A 17,316-nucleotide genomic window follows, 5' to 3' on the forward strand; every position below is an offset into this window, starting at 1 on the left:
CGAGGCAACTAGGTTTTAAGAGAGGAAGATGAAGGAGTTTTGGAAATGACCCCTAGTGGCCAATAAAACTACAGTTTCAAGTCAGTAACCACCTCTACGGGGGGGGCAGGGAAGCTGCTCAATGTTATTCACTGCCACTGATCAACAGAGAGACCCTCCTTCAGCCCAAGCAAAAATGGCCTCACAGAAACTTTCAAACAGTTCAGGAACAGCAAGCCTGTAACTGAACTTTTTTAACTCTCAGAAAAGTGGGAAAAAAGCAAGATTTTTTTTTGTTTTTGTTTTTTACAGAGATAGCAGCGGTTCACAAGTAATATAAAGTTATAACAGTGCAGGAAAGAAGAAACAACTTCTGGGTCAAGCTCAAACAAAGCATAAAAGTAGCAATGGAAAAGAAATAGGCAAAAAAGGTGAAAATAAAAAAGGTTAGTGCGCTTCATGAAATACTAAAATGGCAGTCCAATAAAGGAAGACTTTACAAAGTTTAGAAAAGAAATGGAAGAAATATAGACACTATTATGAGGAACCTTGCAAAGAGGTATCAAAATATAATTAGACAAAAAATCAAACTAAAAATATCAGTTAGTGGCTCAATTAAAAAATTATCTTTTAAGTACCTGGAGTAACGTAAAGGTAGAAAAAGAGCTTTAGTCTATGATAAAGGAAGAAAGAGAATATAGAGAAGATACTGCCATAGTCTACTGAATCTGATGCCGTAATCAGAAGTAGCAAGACAGAAGGGGAAGTACAGAATGGATGGTTGGTTCTACTATGAAACACAAATTTCCTTAAAGCAGATGAGTGGAAAGGATGAAAAAAATGCCCAAAATACAGAAGGGTGAAAAATAAATTTAAAGTGTTTTTTGCAGGGTCACAAGACCCTTGTACCTCCTGATTGGGGGGGGCAAGCCTTCCACACTGCTTGAACTTGTGTATACCAACTCCATGGTTACTGCAACTTGAAAAAGGGAGACCCCCCCAAAAAAAGTGATTAATTTCCGGTGCACACTTAGAAAACATAGCTGCAATTATTTCCCATGGAAAACAGCAATCATTGATATGCCTTCCATCTTTTTGTCTACACTCTACTGATGCTCTAGCAGTTTTATCTCAAGCCACTGTTTGGGAAACCAAAATGGACATATATATGGTATAATTTCTACAAATGGTGTGAAAAAGGAATATAGAGAACCCGGGGGGGGGGGGCAAAAGGCTCAGATTACATGCTTCTCCTAATCTTAAGGAATTTTGTAGAAGTACTGGCAAATCCCTGACAGAACTTTCCAACTTCTTAAACTACAATTCAAAATTCCACAGCTGAAAAGAAGTTAGAGTCATACCATTCCTTAAAGAGGCTGTGAAAGCTTTTTATTGAAATGTTGCACTCAAAATGCCAAGTGCTGACAAGCTTGCAAAAAAAGACCAAAAATCCAGGAAAAGAACAAATCTCAAACATTACTCTTCTCCTTTAAACTTCTTTTTTTTGGGAGGAGGCAAACTGCACAAAGGATTTTAATGGAAAAAAAATATGTATTTAAGAGGTTGCTAGCACATAATTCAGAAAACAGTACAAAATAATATACATTATGGAAATTTACTATTAAGAACATGAAACTGAAATATACTAAAGATTAGCAAAATATTATGACGTACTACTCTCTGCTACTTATTATTTACTTAGTTACATATAGTTATATATGCATGCATATATATCTATATCTATTTATATATATGTATGTATATATATATATATATATATATATATATATATATAAATATATATATATATATATATATATATATATATATATATATATATATACATATACATTTATATAGCTACAGTTGATTTGGACAATAAAGGAGTGCCAAGATTTGTGGGAAATTTCATCAGTGGTTGCAGTGGTCAAATTATATTACAGTTGAAATGCATCAGTTTGACTTTAATATAATTTCAGGAGTCATCCTTTTTCTCTGTGGTTGTATGAAAGCAGAGTTAGTATATTTAATTTTTAGGGATGTGGAGGCAGAGCCTCAATGTTGGGGGAGTATGGGGGGGGGCAAAGCTCCCCATTGAAAAGCAAATTTTCTTATTCTTGAAGGTGATCACAAATGAAACACCTTTTTTCATTTGCAATCACCCTATTTTGTTGTTTTTGTCTTTGGATGAAAGAGATTGCCAAGGAAGCTTCACAAAGTATTTTATGTCGATGAAAGTTCATCGACAATGTAAATGAATATATCTATATATATATATATATATATATATATATATATATATATATATACACACACACACACACACACACACACACACATATATATATATATATATATATATATATATATATGGCTCTATCGAAATACCAGAAAGCCGACTTTTAAAATCTTGTGACGAGAAAGCTGACTACCACAGAAAACCGACTTCCTGGAACACCAATGTCCAACTCCAGGTAGTTAACCACTTGGCCAAAGAAAACAAAATTAAGCTCAAAGCAAATCAAACCCTCAACCCCTAACTAAGTATACCAACTCTGAGGTCACACTACCGTGGGGGTAAGGGGCAAAGTTCATCATGGTGGTCAAGTGGTTACATACCTGGAGTTGGAAGTCAGTGTTCTGGATGTTGGTTTTCTGTGGTTGTCGGCTTTCTCGTCACAAGATTTTAAAAGTCAACATTTTGGTATTTCAGTCTTCCGAAGTAGACCTACACACACACACACACACACACACACAGACACACACACACACACACACACACACATATATATATGTGTGTGTGTGTGTGTGTGTGTGTGTGTGTGTATTTATCTATTATTTATTAGCTTGTTTGTCTGAGATATTCAAGTAGGCAAGTCACATTTTTATCGGTGATTTGGAACAAACAAAAGCTCCTTTAACAACTGTGGTATTAAAATAATATATGGAAACAAACTAAATAAGTGCTAAAAATTATTGTACCATTATAAGACTTGCAGTTATGACAATACATAATTTATAAATATAAAAATAAAAAAAATCAGTGTGCATAAACCAGGATTTGCTACAAATAATTGCAACAAATGCATCTAAGCTTACACTAAGTCACACAACCAAGCAAATGGCACTAAGAAGCTCACTAAACATTTCCAAATAATTGTCTTTCCTGGGGTCAAGCTCCATGCAACCTTGGTATGAAGACTCTGTCCCTATACTCCCAATTTCTAAATATGCTAATTCTGATTTCACACAAACTTGAAAATGAGAGAAAAGCTACAAACAAACTATAAAACTTATCTTTTCCATATTCTCTGAGTCCCATGACAGAAAATCTGACCATCGCATATGCTACAGAACAAACACAGATTTACTAAAACATTGACACACAACCTTTCTCCTGCTATTTTGTGGCATGCCCATTTAGTACATTGTGTACTGCACTGCTCCGTTTAAAACCATAAACCATTATTAGAATATTGGAGAAGACATACATACATATCAGAGCTATGAGAAACAACCAAGTAGAGTGTGTTATAGTATTAAAGAAAATACGTGGCTAGGATGGTCAAACTGGAAAATGCTGTCACTAGTAGTATTTATATAGGAGGCTATAAATGCTTATTTATTTAGTTAGTTAGAAGCAAGAAGATCAGATCTGGGGGCCAGATGGAGATGGAAGGTGAAAATGGGCAGAAAGATGGCGAGGAAGGAGAATGAGCATTGAACTATATCAAGATATTTGTGCCAGAAGATAGTGCTGTTAGTGTAGTAATATGAGTTATACATTTTAGGTATATACAAGTATATAATACACTAGTACATCTGAAATCTACTTTTTTCTATTAAAAAAATTAGAGGTAGTTTGACTGAAATGTTGAAATATGTGCATGTGTGAGGTGTAGGTGGTAAAGCATTATATGATTTGACTATTCTATAGTAAGTAGAGTTGCCACAGTGACTGTTGGGCTTAGACAATTGGAGTTGTAATGCCAATGATGATTGCAGGGAGTAGGATGGTATTCTAGGAATAACCAGCTTGAGTAATGATGAGAAATCCATGGATGAATTTGTGTCAACCATGTGTAGAAATATGATGCTTTTATCTTTAACTGTGGGTCATTTTAGGTCATATTTTGGTATTAGTAAGTGTTGTGACTCTGTGAAAGGCACTTTGACCTTTGAAAAGGCAATTTTTGTATATATTGCATGGATTAGTGGTTTAGGTATTACAAGTACTGTAATAATAATCTTTCTTTCTGTGGACAGCAGGTATTGGTAAAACCTGTAAAGGCTGCTAGAAGCTTACAGACTTCGATGATACAGTGTTGGGGTGCACATCAGATTTTAGATTTTCAGTGCTAGGATGCACATTACATTTTAGATCTTTGCCTACCACTGCATTGGCATATAAGAATGAAGTCCTGTTTGTGCTCCAAATGCTCCAAGTTTGACAACCAGCTTGAATGCTGGTGAACCTGGCTGGAGAGAGAGAGAGAGAGAGAGAGAAAGAGAGAAAGGAATTAACGAGGGGGAGTCTATTTACCTCTCCATGGTGGGGAGGGAGATCAGGTAGTGCATGTCCAGTGTAGAATCCTGCTAAGAAACCAGAGATCACTAGAGACCATTGCCTTTAGTGGGCAGGGCTCTTTGGTTTGACACTCTCCCTGAAGTGGGGACATGTCCATGATATACATTGATTGCATTCATTTCTTGAAGTTGTCATGCGACATGCACACAAACAAAACAGAACAATAATAAGCATATTACAGTACTGACAGCCATTAAGAGTATGCTATTAGAAAACAGGGCTATTACAGGTCATAACAGTACATGACCACCAAATGTAGATACAGCTTCAAAAACAATTCATATCTGATGAATTTGCAATAAATTTTTGGAATGGGCACTTTTAGTTGTATGCTCTTCTTTGCCCTCACTGTTCCCATAACCATCAAACTCCATCTCCAACTGACCCATTCACCATGCCAATATCTGGTATCAGGAGGACACCAGCCATGATAGGTGAGAGTCAGGGATCATGTGCTGTTATCTGGTAGGGAGTCAGATTTCTTCTTCTTCTTCTTCTGTTCCTAAGCCTTCTGTCTTTGTTGGCCAGGAGGCATGGTGTAATAACTTGTCATGCTAAGCTCCTTTGGGGAATTATGTTTCTGTGCACCTGCTATGCCAATCTAGTGAGCAGTGCTGTCTTTTGCAGGTTCACAACATCATGTCCTACCTTTCTCACATGCAACAAGCACCTGTGAGCTGACTTGTAGGTGTCATTCCTCCAACAAGACAAATAAAACCCCTCTCCCCAGAATGAGTGAATCAGCATAAGCAACCCCTCTGCCATTGCCCAGCCAGCTTCTCCAGTGCCTGGGCATTGACAGAACAAGGTTCGGAACTTTATTGCTTTGTGACATCAAGGCTGCCTTCAAAAAAGAAAAGCTTGAAGTATATGAATGGCATGGCGACTTCTAATTAAGATATTATATAAAATAGCCTGCATTATTGCATTTTGTGAGTAGTAATAACTAATAGTTATATAGCAAGCACCTTGTCAAGAGAACAGTGTTGCCAGCAGTGTAATATATTTTAATCTGAATTGTATGTTGAGTATCTGTGCTTAATATTTGTCTGTTTGGAACAGGGCATGGCTTAAAAGGGTAGCTGAACCAGTCTACTTACCTGGTTAACACATATTAAATAAATAACACAAGGTACTGAGAAGAAGTGAAAAGAGAGTGGAGGAAAGGGAATAGAAGATACAGTGAGATGAACAAGGAAGGAATTGTCTGTATTAAAATTATGCAGAAGGTGAGCAAATTGACAAATGAAGTCATGTGATAACTGTACGCATACTGTTTGAAGGCTGAGAATTATTAGCCTCTGCATCTTAGGTAAAGTGCCTCCAAGTTTTGGAAGCAGCCAATGGTTAGTTGTTTTTTTCTGAGCAGCGATCTAAAAGTTGAAAGTAAAAATGCACTCCAGACTTCAAAAGGAAGAGTTTCATAATTTCAGAATAGAAAGACCAAAGGCTCTATTATCAGAACATTATAAAGTATGAACACACTTATTCTGCACTTATTTACGTATCTGAGTGATCTTGGAGAATCATAGTATGGCAGAATGCCAATAAATTCCTGCAGGGGGTTACAGGTTAGCCTATATGCTGTAGAAAGCTGGATATACTGAAATCTCTGCTAAAATCTTGGTCAGTTTACCCCAGCTAGGGCAACACAGTGATGGCCCTGGCTCCTCGTACCATGGCAAGCCCTTTGCTCTACTGTTTAGGGTAGTTTGCTGCAGTGAAAGCAGTTAAGAATTGATACTCCTCTGCCTAGCTGTCCTGAAAACATAGTACCTAACTGTATGTATTGCAGACAGTTTCTTTTCCTCTTTTTTTTTTTTTTTTTTTACAGATTTTACTACAGACTAGAAACAAAAGGTATTATCTGAGCTGGAATCCAAAATATCTGACTTTATGCACAGTCTAAGTGCTACTATAGTTAGAAGACAGGCTGGGTTCAGAAAGTGCTTTAGTGACTGAAGGCAAAGGTATGTGAGAGATGTGAAGGGTTGTATTCCACTTCACTGAGAGCTATTTTCTATTTTATGGTCATTGTTTGACTAAAGCAGTCTTTTGTGGCTATACTGAGTGTCAAAATATTATATTATCTGCAATGAGATGCTAAATATAAGCTTACTTGCAATTAGTAGGTAAAAAGAGGACTTCAGCTGGAGCTTTCATTAATAATTAATTAATAGGTTTGGCACGCCACAAAGTGCAGTTACCCTAAATTTAGTTCCTGTAGCACCTTAGCAGCCTGATGTTGTGTTGAGATTATATCAGGTTGAAGAAGCAACTTACTGAACAGTGAAGCATGTCATGCAAGGACTTTTGTTTCAGAATGATAGGAATGTGAAGGTAAATACTTTTATTTAAAAACAAGAAACATAGCTTGTACTGTAAGATAATTACTGCACTTCACTGTAAGCAGAAACACACTCCACAATGGTCTTTGTGTACTTGGCTCACAGAAGTGTTCCTCTATATCCAAAGCATATGAAGAGGTAGGTAAGGGTATTTTTTTTTATGCTCATCTGGATTATGGCCTTCTTCTTCTTTCCTATACATCTGCAAAGAATACAAAGGCACCCCAGCTTCACTTCCACTGAATTTACAGATTCATCCTAATCTTACTGTTACCCAGATACGTGCAACATTGCACCTTTCTCTGTCATGCCTCCTGACTCTCAGTTAAGGAACACTCTGATCTCACTCTACACACTGTCATCCAGAAAATTATCATGCTATGCATTTCACCCCAGCTGGCTCCTAAACTCCACCCTTGACTTTCACCCTATAATATTAGATCACAAACCAATCATTTCCATTTATTACTTAGGCCATCTAATTTTCTCTCTTCTTCTGTTTGAGCTTTCTCAGTTCTTGGTTGCAAACTCTGGAATGCACTGACTCCTGGCATAAGAAACACTAAGGCCCTTTTAGAATTCTGCAGTAAAATGATCATACTTTTAAAAGACAGATATACCTGCTTGTGTTTCTAACAGCCTGCTCTTTCCTAACTAACATCTTCTCTCCTAGGTTTCCTTGAAAGTCGACAGCAGTTTCCTTTGCTATATTATATGTCCATTTATTTTCATCATCTCTCTGTTTAGCACTCCCACACATCTATTTCAGTACTTCTACTTTTCTCTACACTAGTCCAAACTTCTGAACATATTACAGCACAGATGTGATATATGCTTAATATGTGATTGCCTTTTTTTCGATTTCCACCTCTGTACACTGACCCCTGGATTCAGCAAACGTCCGTGCAGGAATATTCCTGCACGGAAGCGACTGAGGCTGCATATCTATGAAAGTGTCCCGCCGTGCTGTAAAATGGACATGGGTCTGTGTACGAGTGCAGAGGTGTGTCTGAGAGCAGTGCTCTCACAACACACACACACCCTGCACACTAGAATTGCCGTACAGCAATTTAAAATGAGTGAGAACACTCATAACACCCCCAACCCATCAGGCTAAGAAATCTGGACAATTGTCCCTACAAAGCCAGAAAGTTGATAGAATAACATGTTCAGCATCAGCATGGATATTCTGAAGGGTACAAATTAAAAAACACAACAAATACATTTTTTTTGAGATATGCAATAAAGTTTAAGCATAGCTGCGTGGGAGTGCCCATTGATGAGCTACACTTAGCCAAACTGAAATGGCAGGATAAGTTGAAAAGCAATAGACATCCAATATAAGCATAAATGCAATAGTGTAGCAGTTAGAGCGTACGCCTTGCATGTAGTCATTCATGGTTTGAGCCTCACCAAAGCCATTTTCATTTTGTATGTGTAAAGATTACAATTGTAATTTATTTGTATATTTATGTAGGAAGTAACTTATTTTTCTCAACCAGAGTAGTGTATTAGGCCCAGATGTGAGGTGTCAGTGTAATAAAGTAGTGAAACCCCCATATAAACACAAGTGCCTCATACAGTATATTCACACAAGAATAAATTAATTACTGCACATTGGGGATGTCAGAGAAGGTAAATAAATCTATATTATGTAATGAATGATGAATCAATCCCATACAGGTTTTAGACCAATATAATAAAACATAAGCAATGCTAAGCATTGCACAGCTATGCTGATGGGGTGTAAGCATTGTGTACATATGAATACTAAGCAATGAATAGCCCAGTTAAGTGGATTTGCCCATTTGTAAGCAATGCTGAACCTGCCCCTTTAAGCACTGCCAACCTTAGCTACACAGGTTTGCCCATAGCTTAGCTGAGCATTTTCAAAACCATCCAATCATGGCAAAGGGTGGGAAATTGGCCGTATTTAAACCCTGCAGGTGGGAATACAGCTCATAACTGGTTGTAGCCCTCCACTGTAGGCAGTATGACAGGTGTTGGGGAGGGCATGCACTTTTGAGTGCAGCGCTGGAGCATACAGGAGTCCAAGGTCATGGTAGGACTCCTGGTAAAAACCCATGACGTGAGACTGCTGCTGCAGGACCAGTACCAGGGCTCCCAATATAAAGTGGAAGCATGGAAAAGTCTCAACCATGATCTCACCAGTGCCACTGGTATCTCTTGGACTGGTGAGCAGGTCCGGCACAACTATGCCGACTTGAAACAGAGTAAGAAGGAGCTCTTGGAACAGTGGGTAAAAGAAGCCAGAGAGAGGTGAGATGTCCCAGCAGTGTGTAAGTATTTATAGCAATAACTGTTTACCAAAGTCCAACCTATGTATGTGATGGATCGGTATGCATAAATGCTTTTCTATTTTCATTACAGCTGCAGCTGAGTGGGCTGTGAACCAGAAAGCCCATGCCAGCAGGTTGCAAAGGCTGCATTGCGAGGCTGGTGAGTAACAATCCTGCTTGTAGTAGTCATACCAAATAAATATAAAGAGTAAAATGTCACTAGGTGGTATAAAAAATGTATATGGTTTCTACCGAATAAACCAGACAGTATGACAGTAATAGTCCCATATAGGTCATATTTAAATAAAAGCATAACTGCCTGGCAATAAAGTTCTAAATCCTGAGCTGGTTGCATTTACTCTGCTATTGTATGGCCTGACATGTTGCATTCACTAATATCTGATATCCAAATAGTACTGTTGTGTCAACCACTGTTTCTCACACTGTGGTACATAAAAAAAATATGTCTAGGAATGTTTGTATAAGAATGTTGTAATTACAAGGTCAGATTGTACAACCAAGAGAGAATTAGACAGAAAACACTGAAGAAAGAGACATCAGTGTCTCAATAACTCAGTTTGATGAAACACAAATTGTTGTATTTTTAGCAGACACAGACATTGTTTGAATCCCGGGAGTGGTAGTAAGCTGTATGCATAATTTTAACTAGGAATCTGGGAATATGTGTAGAAACAGTCAGGTAGTGTTAACAAACATTCCCCCCACAGTTCTATCAGTTAAGAGAAGTAGAATGTAGCTATAAGATGGTTGAAGTGTACACTGTGTACAAACATACCACTGCCCAAACCAAGGCCATAGGGTATTGTAATAATACCTGTAGAGTAATGATTAGAGTAATGATCATTAAGGTTGTGAGTACTGCAAGGATATACAAGTTATTAACTGACATCTCCCCCCACCATATCTGCAACAATAATCTAAACACACAAACCAATGGGTATATTTTACACCAAACCTACTGTTGGGACATATGTCCTATTATTCATCAAATATTGAAATATGTTTCTATTAATGTACCATGTTGAAATAATATCATTGGTGGCCTGTTGCTATCAATGTAACCTGCATGCCGTTGTAATGGCCACTGTGGTTCCATATATGCATGTATTCTGTTTGCTATGCAACTGTTCCAAATCTGTCTTTTTGGGTTAATGGGAATATATATGTATGCTGTTATATCTAATCCTGGATTATGTTAACTGTTCCTAACCCGCATATGTTCTAAAACTGCAACACCATAGCACGTTTGGGAAGACCGGTCTTAGTAGACTCACCTCTCCCACCTCATCTGGCCATGGCACCGAGCCCCAGCACATCTGGGACCCACCCTGGATCTACTTGTCTGCTAGTCCTGCACCACCTTTGGGTGGAACCACCTCAGGGGATGGGGCTCGTCCCAACCCTGGGAGTGGGCATGGACAGGATACCATCACCTGAAGCCAGGTCCTGGGATTGGTGCATAGTGGGCTCCAAAAGGAATTTGGAGATCTGCTACACCAGCATGAGGTTTGTGTGGTACAATTAGAAGGTCAGCCTGCCCCTCCTGCTCAGCCCGCAGCACAGCCATCTTTGGGCCCGTGAAGGTGCAGTGGTGACTGCCCATGAGTGGGGACCTCAGTCCCACTGTTTCCATTTGGAGGCTCATGGGCTTCCAATTTCTAAACACCCCTCCCTGTCCAAGGTGTTTACCCCCCACATGTGTCATATACTGCCCCTGTATGCTGTCTTGCCTGTCTTCCTACCCAACCTACCTCCCCAAATATACCTACTATACTTCCCCAACATCCCATTCTCACCTTAAGAAAAAAGGGCAATCTGTTCCCAAAAGGAAAATCTCGCCCCATACATAGCTGTCCATTTTGCACACATGTCCATTGGACACATGAAATATGGTCTAATCAGCTTCACAACAAATTATTGTTATCCTCACCCCACTCTCAGGGGTTTGAGTGTCCAAATATACCTCCAAATTCAGTATATATGTACAGCTGTTGCTGTAGAAGAAATTGACAGCTATGGACCTTCCCTACACCCATCCTGCACATCCCTAGCTACTTTCCCTGTTGTCTTTCCCTCTGCCTAATCCCTTTTTCACCACTTTCCTATCCCCCTTTTTTCTTTTTTTTAAAGAAATTAGCACGGGGGTAAGCCAGAGTAAGCTCTTTTAAGCAGCAGTAAGCGGGATAAAGCCGGTTTGCATGGCGCTAAGAATGCCTACACAGATTAACCACTTTTAAGGCTGTCGGTAAGCATATTTAACTGGAAGTTAAAATTGATTACTGCTGCGCAAACCCGTGCAAACCCACTTAACACTACTTAAAAGTGGCTTAATCACTCTATATCCAACAGCCCTTGCTCTGCCCAGCAATAAAATATTCAGCCCTTGCAAGTCTTGAACCCAGGACCCTACACACCGCAGCCACAGCAATTTACCATATATATATATATATATATATATATATATATATATATATATATATATGTATATATATATATATATATATATATATATATATATATATATATATGTATATAGGGGTCTGCTGTATAAGACCGAAAATCCACTTGTTCGAAAACGAACAGTAGACCCTCGGTTACAAGAAAGTGCACTTAAGCGAAAGTGCACTTCCGCGAAGCATGGTTCAATGAACCATTCAGGGAAACTGAAGCGTCGAGGCACACTACAGTGGGGAATAGGGAATTTACATGTTCCCCAATATAGTGCGATCTTGGAATTGGTATATTTAAGTAGGGGGTGTGGGGGTGTCAATGTAATGTTATAAAGTATTTTCTGCTTTTTTTTTTCATTTTTTTGCCAGTTCGTTTAAACAAGTTTTGTGAAAGTGTACTTTCGAATAAGTGCACTTTCACGTAACTGAATGGTCTACTGCTCCTTTTTGAATAAGTGGTATTTGATTAAAAGCAGTGGACCAATATCTATCTATCTATATATATATATATATATATATATATATATATATATATATATATATATATATATATATATATATATATATATATATATATATATATATATATATATATATATATATATATATATATATATATATATATATATATATATATATATATATATATATATGTTTATATATCTATATTTATATCTATATATATATATATATATATATATATATATATTTATATATCTATATTTATATCTATATATCTATATATATATATATATATATATATATATATATATATATGCATGTATGTAATGCATTCAGACATTGGATCCACACTCTGAACCTCTCACTGCAAAAAATCTGATCAAAGGCAGTGTAAATGGGGGTGAAGGGGCCCAAATAAGGGACCTCTTGCAATTATTGCCATTATCCCTTCCTCCACAGCTGAACTGTTCTGCCTTGCAACAAATAATTAGCCCTTGCAAGACTTGAACCCAGGACCTTGAACACCATAGCCACAGCAACTTGCCACTTAGCCATTTGAGCTATAGATATGTCTGGTGATTTCTCAAACATATGCAGCGCAGTTATTCAGCAGTAGGGAAAATGCATTTATATATGTGGCTATATATATATATATATATATATATATATATATATATATGTGTGTGTGTGTGTGTGTGTGTGTGTGTGTGTGTGTATATATATATATATATATATATATATATATATATATATATATATATATATATATGTATATCTAATGAAACTAGGGGCATCTTGTATTTATTCCCTTATCCCATCCTTCACAGCTGAACTGTTCTGCGTTGCAACAAAATAATACCATCTGCCAAGTCCTGGACCCAGGTCCTTGTTAACTATGATCAAAAGAATGTACCATTACACCATCTGAGCCCTACAAAATAATGATGACATCCCAAACATATCAGTTAGTACAGTCATCTAACAGCAGGGGAAAGGAGTCTGTAGAATCCATCAGGTAGTCTATATATACATGTATATATGTATGGAGATACATATATGTGGACAAATATGTACATGATACACACATATATATATATATATATATAGAGAGAGAGAGAGAGAGAGAGAGAGATCTGCATCCACATTCATATCCACATATATGCATATGTACATATATATAGAATGCTTGATAAATTCATACATATATATATCTAAATATATGTATACATAAATATACAGAAATATATGACAACTACAAAGACATGGCAATCAGAGGATCATGCTGCTGAACACTGGAATTCTAAATCTGGAAACTCACTCATTGGAAGTATTCCTTAAAATGGGGAACAATGACATCTGTGCTGTAACAGAGACCTGGATAAAGGCAGCAGGAAGCACCCCTGCAGTACCAGCCTATAAGATTCCACAACTTTTGGCCACAGAAAGTGGACTGAAGCTCCAAAGGTGGTGGTATATTCATATTCATAAAGAATGCACACCTCCAGAGTGGTAGACCAAAATTATGCATTACAGATCCTGCAGGCGTAGCTGCTATTGGGTAGACAGTGGTTCAGGATGTAGCCTGTGATAGGTCCCCATACATTTGCCAAGACTCACACTCCATATCCATAAACACCCTGGAGAATATTAATGTTCAACCTAACACTCTCATACTTGTTGACTTCAACTACCCCACTATTAAGTGGGAAAGCAACTCATGTACCAATGCACATGCCCATCATATCGACCTCATCCTTCCTAATATGGGTGACTTTTGCTCTACACCAGTAGTCAACACCTCACTTGTTGTATCTGAACACAAAGTAATCGCCTTTGGAAATCCACAACCATCCTACTTCCGCTGCACAGGTAACCACCATGAAAAGCCTTTCCAAAGCTAACTATGGCCTCATAAAAGCAGAGGTGGCTAACCACACGTCAGCCATGCAAATGGAGACTAGTTTCATGACAGCTGAATCAAACAACAATGCACTCTGAACACATACACAAATGCATGGATACTGACTTACCCAGTACAACCAGGACCCTCACCTCCAAAAAAAGGAAGCTGATCTGGTGGTCCCCTGCCATAAAGAAACTGTACGACAGAAGGAGGGAACCGATGTGGAATAAGGTTAAATCCCAAAACAGGAAATAAACCCTTATCAGCCTCAATGAATAGCTGAGATCCCTTATCAGATACTACAAAGTTAGCTTTGAGAACAGACTTGGAACACATAGTAAAGACAACCACAAGGCCTCATACACTTATGTAATGAATCTCCATGGCAATACCAATAATTGTTCTGAGCAACTAGACAATAGTACCTCCCAGACTGAGCCAACAAATAATGCCAATATACTGGCTGGCATCGTGAGTGCAAAAAGTAGCCCCCCCCCAAAGGACCAATCACAATACCAGTACACCACGAGGCACCCAGTATTACTGCAGCACAGGTTACAACACCACTATCCCTGGCTGTGTTCTACATGAAATACAGGGTGACCTGGAGCCTTACCTGTGTGCCCTGTTCAAGTACAGCCTCACCTCAGGCTTTGTCCCTACTGAATTGTGCACTGAGACAGTCACCCTTCCCCACAAATCAGGTGTAAATACAGACCCTGGGAAATACCACCACAACTGCCTGACAAGTCTGTTATGCTAAGCTATGGAATGCAGCATCATGCACCTAATAAACAAGGATATGGGAATCTGCAGACTCAGGATCCCACTCAGTTTACCTTTGTGAAGGGTAGGTCATACCTGCTCATTCAACCTGGTAAACCTCTTTCTGTCAGTCACCTGATCTGTGGATGAAGGCAAGATGACACCTACAGCCTACATTTATCTTGCCAAAGCCTTTGATAACATTCCCCACTCAGTAAGATCAGTATCAACCACTATATCACTAGGTGGGAAAAGAGGCACAAACACAGGGGTAGATTGGACATAGCTGTCATACATTGAGACAATTGCAGATGTCACTGGGTTTGTTGTAACATCCTTTATGAGGAATATGACATTGGTAATACCAATAGATGTGAGTATTTACTGACTACATTCCCCAGAGTCCAAAACTGATTTAGCAAGGACACCAACTGTCTGGTGAACACACAAAACATGACAGGCAGACATGTGGCCCGTCTGTGGACAGCGTGCCAGTGGAGAGGTATGTCAGAGACATATCACTGTGAGTCGTGCCCTCACACACTAAATGCATGTCCACACAAACCCTGTCAGTCTATCAATCCATCATGTGTATAACAACACTGATGACAGAGAATCTGTTCACAAATCTGGGAATATGTCCCCCATGTTGGTTGACTGTCTCCACATGTCCTGTCCTGTGACATACTGCCACTGACTGCATGTGAATCTGTAGGCCACCTCCTCTGTAATGTCCCTCACACAGGGAAGGAAATGGGGCAAGGCCCACATTAAGGAATGTCCCAAATGTCAGAACTAGCAGCAGTGTCCAGGCCCACAGCACAATACAATGTGGGCACCTACATAGTGGTATGGCCATAGCAATACCTGACATTTGCACATCTGTACAGAGGACAGACAGAAAGTAGATAGCCAACAGGTTATGCATTAGGATGAATGCATTGAAAGATACATGTCTGAAACTGAAAGGTATGCCATTACTACATGACAGCAGTCCCCAATGACATACCCAAAGAACATAGTAGTCTACAGTTAATAACGACATATCAGATCACTATCCAATAGGAGATACATATCAACATACAGCTCAAACACGTAGAACAAGATACTCAGTACTCACACAGTCCAGCTTTGCATGCAGGGGTGTATGGTTCCAGTACTACAATATGCAATCCACTGTTTCTTGAAAAAACACTATTAAAAGTACTAACATAATGATACCATATGCGTTAAACTATTTCTGTCAACCAGTGCACTGTAGCTGGCATAACATGCAAGTATGACTGCATATAACTTGGGATACTATTCATGTATGAAACAAATCTAACAGATAGTGGAACTACCCATGTATATCCAGGTGTCCCATACAGTATACACACACCCCTTGCTACTGTAATACAGCACATACAAACATATTATGTACAAGGAATTAAGTACACTTATTAAATATGTCATTACCCTGCCATTTTATCAGACTGGAATGTGATAACTGGTTACTAAGGGTGAGCTATGCTTAGTAGGTGTAAGCATTTCTTAATTGTAAATGCTAAGTAGATTTGTGCACTGGTAAGCGTATGTATGTTTAACCATACGTTAGCACTACTTACCATTGGGCAAACCCTAGCAAACACGCTTAAAACTGTTCAAAACTGTTTTAAACAATCTGTATCCAACAGTCCTTGTTCTCCCTAGCAACAAAATAAACAGCCCTTGTAGGACTTGAACCCAGGACCCTCTAGACTATAGTCACAGCACTTAACCACTAAGCCATCTGAGCTGTAGAAATGTTGGTTGCTTTTTCAAATATATTATTCAGTACATGTACTGAATAGTTGTGAACAATTTCTTTGACTACAATTGTTTCCTACTTGTTAGTAAAATAGTGTTGAAGCAGTCATGTTTTTTATATCTAAATATACATATAGATAAATATGGTGGGATACATCTGAGAAGGTATATACAACACTCATGTTTACACATAAGGATATGGATATTTTATATATATATATATATATATATATATATATATATATATATATATATGTGTGTGTGTGTGTGTGTGTATGTGTGTATATATATATATATATATATGCACACATGTACATACAGATATGTATATATATATATATATATATATATATATATATATATATATATATATATATAAACATATGCCCATAACATGTAGTGGAGTCATACCTCAGCACCATAACTCTTAACCTCTTAGTGCAAGGGAACATAATATAAGTATTGCAGTTATAAATGTAGAATGTTGCTACAGTAACAGGGGTTGTGTCAACAGACATGTTGTGAAGGAAGGCTCTTCTGAAACTGACATGTACACCATCAGTTACTGGCAGACATCATAAAATCATCATAGTGAAGTACCACACAAATCACAGTTTTGATCCTGTGGAATACAGCAGAAATATGAGTAATAAATGTGGACAGTCTGAAGCAAGCTGGTCAGTCGAGAGGTATACACAGAGCTCCATAGTGC

This window comes from Protopterus annectens, chromosome 1.part1 (genome assembly GCF_019279795.1).
Source record: "Protopterus annectens isolate FY-2018-M chromosome 1.part1, PAN1.0, whole genome shotgun sequence".
NCBI classification, from domain to species: Eukaryota; Metazoa; Chordata; order Ceratodontiformes; family Protopteridae; genus Protopterus; species Protopterus annectens.